This window comes from Pinus tabuliformis, chromosome 1_2 (assembly GCF_031772625.1).
Source record: "Pinus tabuliformis cultivar Carrire ecotype Pingquan chromosome 1_2, CPIR1, whole genome shotgun sequence".
Lineage (NCBI taxonomy): Eukaryota > Viridiplantae > Streptophyta > Pinopsida > Pinales > Pinaceae > Pinus > Pinus tabuliformis.
The window spans coordinates 576584123-576588941 of NC_142298.1; positions in this window are offsets into that span (position 1 = coordinate 576584123).

The following is a 4819-nucleotide window of genomic DNA, read 5'->3' on the forward strand; positions in this document are numbered from 1 at the left end:
GCGACCAAAATGTGCCTCCCAAAATGAGAAGGTCGTTCAGGTTACTGGAGACCCCAGTCTTGCTAGAAATGCACTCATCGAAATTACAAAAAGGCTGGAGGGAAAATATTTTCAAAGATATGTATGGTGCTACCAACACCCACACATTGCCTCCTTTGTCTAGTCTATCTGTGCCCAGTGCGATTACTCTGTCCAATTACGGTACTATGGGATATGATCTAGGATTTCCAAGGTAAATTAGGTTATCTATTGTAAAATGTTCCTTATTATGAAGTTTGATATAGATGATTGTAAATCAATCACTAACCCAATTTCTCATGATATTATGTTGTGTGGAGAGGATGCTGCTATGTATTATTAAAAAATTTAGTATTTCTAATTCACACAAGAAATATTATTTTTTATTTAGTTTCTCTTGTAATGTATATGAAAGTCTATTTAAAATTCATATCAATCCATCTAAGAGGACATTTAGTTTTGTGAAAGGAATTATATATTTTGATATTCATTACTGCACTTCTAATGTGTTTGAACTCATTGGCTTTAGTGATTCTAATTGGGGAGGTAATTTGGATTATAAAGTGCACATTTGATGATTGTTTTTCCCAGCTATGTTAGATGTAACTTAAAGGAGAAACATACACTTTCTCTTTCTTCCATATTCTCTTTCATTCGTAGAAGCAAAGTGTATTACAAAATAAAAATTCAACAAATATTGTTTTTATTTTAAACAGGAATGCAATCAAATTTTCTATTTTAATTTGAAACATCACTTCAATAGAAGTTTTGTTTACAAGAAATATGTTAAATTAATCAAAACTTGTTCTTGGTAGTATACATATGGCAAGGGCAACATTTTTTACATTGTGATTAGATGAATGGTAATTTGTAAGTGGGTAGGTTTAATAATCACATGACATGTGGTTAATCTAGATAGTTACTATTATATCTTTTAGCAGTTTATAGTATTCTTTTTAGGTAAATATATGTAGTTTGGGGAATTTGAATCTAAAATATTTTGGTATATAGTATTTCATTATTAGAATAATTAATAATTAAGTGCTTCAAAAACAACAAGGCTACCCTAATTAAATAAGTTGCTATTTATATGATAAATTTTTCTTTTATAAATTGTATTATATTTAAAGAAATGAATTACATAGTAAAAATGTAAATATTTTAACTATAGATATCTTATTATCAGAATCTCATTTATTTTGTATATTTTATATGAATTTAATTGGTATAGTTTTGGATAATTCTTGAGTGGATATATGCATGTTTTTTCAGCGACGGGTGTACTTGTCCTTGTTGCTTCATGTATCTTAATTGAAAATTTACATGGAGATCACGGATACATTTTAGTCTCTAATTTATAGTGTCCTTTTTATTGATGACTTCTCACATAAGTGTTGGATCTCTTCATGCGGAATAAAGATGAGATGTTCTCCAAGTTTGTAGAATTCAAGGCACTGGTTGAGAAAGAAACCAGCAAGAAGGTGAAGGCTCTTGGGAGAAATAATGGAGATGAGTATGTGTCGAATGAATTTAAAAATTTATGTGTGAAAGAAGACATTCTATGAGAGTTGACAACACCTCACAGCACACATCAAAATGGGGTGGTTGAGAGAAAGAACCGTAGAATTTCGGGATCAGCGAGGGTGATGTTGCATGACCAAGGCCTTCCTCTGCATTTGTGGCTTGAGGCATGCAATACAACATTTTGTTTGTAGAACCGAGATCCTCATCAGATTCTTGGAATGATTACACTGGAGGAGGCTTTCTCGGGAGGAATGAGGGATGTGTCGCAATTCAAGATTTTTGGAGCCTTTCTTTCTCCAAAGAAACAAGGAAACCATCAAAAGAAGGCAGAAAAATAACTAAGGAAGTTGATATATTGTGCAGGATGCAAGGTAGAATGTGGGATATCCTTCAAATTTGCGTAAGCAAAGGAGGTGAAGAGAGGTACACTGGCTACATGGCTCTTATGACTAAGATTATAGAGATTGAGCGATCATATTTTGAGGAAGAAATAGAGAAACCTGTATGGGTTGAAGCAATGGTGGAGGAATACAAATCCATTGCAAAGAAAAAATGTTTGGGAAAAGGTCCCAAGACTAGCATATAAATGGATAGTGGGTTTGAGATGGATCTTCAAGGTGAAGCAGGAAATAGACGAAAGCATAGAGAAGTATAAGTCTAGATTTGTGGCCAAGGGGAACTCTCAAGTTTAGGGAATTGACTGTGAGGAGACCTTTTCTCTTGTAGCAAGGTACTCGTCCATTAGATCAATTCATTCTCTGGCTATGCAGATGTGGTAGAATATCCACCAGATTGGTGTAAAAACAACATTTCTCAATGGGGTTATTAAGGGGGTGGTGTACATAGAGCGACACAAAGGTTTTGAGACATTTGATCAACAGTCTCATGTTTGTAGACTCAAGTGAGCATTGTATGATCTCAAACAAGCACCGCGTGCTTGTTACACCAAGATCGATAGCTATATCACCGGTTTGGGCTTCACCATAAGTGAAAGAGTCACTCCCTCCTTCATACACCTAGAACTCACTGACACTCCCTGTCACACACTCCTATTCATTCATTTCCATGCATTTTAACTAGTAATCCCTTGTGTTTCCGTGGAACTCCTTGACAAGTCCTAGCATACACTGGCACACCCTAGCACCTAGCACATCTTGGCATGTTTCCCTAGCCTTTAGCATGCCTTAGAACTACCTAGAATATCTTGTCTCTCCCTCCTTAGCACACCTGGGACTCAGTGACGCTTTCTGTCACAAAAGCTTATTCATTCATTTCCATGCATTACATTGACCTAGTGCTCCCTTGTGTTTCTCTGGCACTTTGTAACACTTCCAATCATGCATCAGCACACCCCAGAACCTAGGGCATCTAGGATTCATATTGCCCTATCACTTTAACATGCATTAGCATTGCCTAACATACATGTCACTCCTAACACATCTAGAACTCGTTCACACTCTCTGTCGCACACTCTTATTCATTCACTCCATGCATTTTGACCTAGTTCTCCTTTGTGTTTCCCTAACACTCACTAACACTCCTTAGCATTCATTGGCACACTCTGGCACTTGGTACATCTTGGCATGATTCCCTAGCACTCTAGCATGCCTTGGCATTTCCTAGCATACCTTATCACACCCTCCTTACTACACTTGGAACATTATAACACTCCCTATCACACACTCGTATTCATTCATTACCATGTGATTGAAACTAGTGCTCCCTTGTGTTTCCTAACATTCCCTAACATTCCCTAACACTCCCTATAATGCATTGGCACGACACCATATCACCTAGCACAACTTGCCATGCCTTAAAACATGCCTTGTGTCTGTCTATCATGTGTTAGCACTTCTTGGCATTCCTTGGCACACATTGGCACTCCTAGTTGTTATTCCCTTATAGATAGCCTTACATTTTTTGCAACTTGGTAAACCAACCAAGCCCAAAGTCTCCCTTTGTCTTAAACTACTTTGTTCATCCGCTTATCACAATTGTAGGCTTCCCTCCTACAAGTACTGCTCTAAAATTTTCCTAACATACTTCATCCTTAGGACACATGGAATTCACTGACTTCTTGACACAGACTCTTATTCGTTCATCTCCATGCATTTTGACCTAGTTATCCCTTGTTATGCCCTGACACTCACCATTAACATTCCTCGACATGAATTAACAGTGGTTTGCATGTGTTAGCACGTTTTTATTCCTTATCATGCCCTATCACTCCTTATCTATCATGCTCTCACAACTACCCTTACATTTTTTGCAACATGGGAACCCAACCAAATCCTACCTCGACTACAACAACTTGACCAAGTTACAGTTACTACAACTAGACTATGCCTTGTTCACATAAGATCTTCCTCTAACTCATCTTGGGCTACTCATGTTAAATCTAAACTCATACGACTTAACATGTTACGCAGACAAGTCTCACATACAACTGTGGTCGTAAAACAACTAAGAAACATAGTTTACATCTTGACATGCCATAAACCCGACACGTGTGACAATCCCTTGGCACAATTTGGCACATGTTAGCATTTATTTCATAATTCATTCTCCTTGGCATGCTTTAGCACTCCTTAGCAAATCCTATCAGTCCCCAACACCTAGCACACCTAGTAATCACTAACACTCTTTGTCACACTCTTATTCATTCATTTCCATGCACTTGAAACTAGTGCTCCCTTGTGTTTCCCTAGCACTTGGACCTAACACTCACTAGCATGTGTTGGCGCCACACCTTTGTGCCTGGAACATCTTGGCGTGCCTTAGAACTTGGCATGTATTTCCATGCCTAGAATTCCTTGGAACTTTCTAGCATGTGTTAGTACTTCCTAGAATTCCCTGGAACACATTTGCACTCCCTAGCTGTCATGCCCTCATATATAGCCTTACTTTTTTGCGACTTGGGAACCCAACCAAGTCTGGCTTTGTCCACACCTTATCATAACTATAGGCTTGCCTCTTGCAACTCCTATTCTTAACTTCTCCTAATAGACTTCATCCTTGGGACACCTAGAATTCGTTAATTCTCCTTAGCGCACACTGTGATTTTCTCGGTTCCATGCATTTTGACCTAGTTATCCTGTGTGATACCTTGACACTCCCTAACACTCAGCATGCGTTGACATTGTCTGAAATATTTTAGCAAACCTTTTCATTCCTTTTCATGCCTTGACACTCCTTAGCTATCATACTCACAACTACCTTACTTTTTTTGAGACTTGGGAACCCAACGAAGTCCTGCGTCGACTACAACTAGACTATG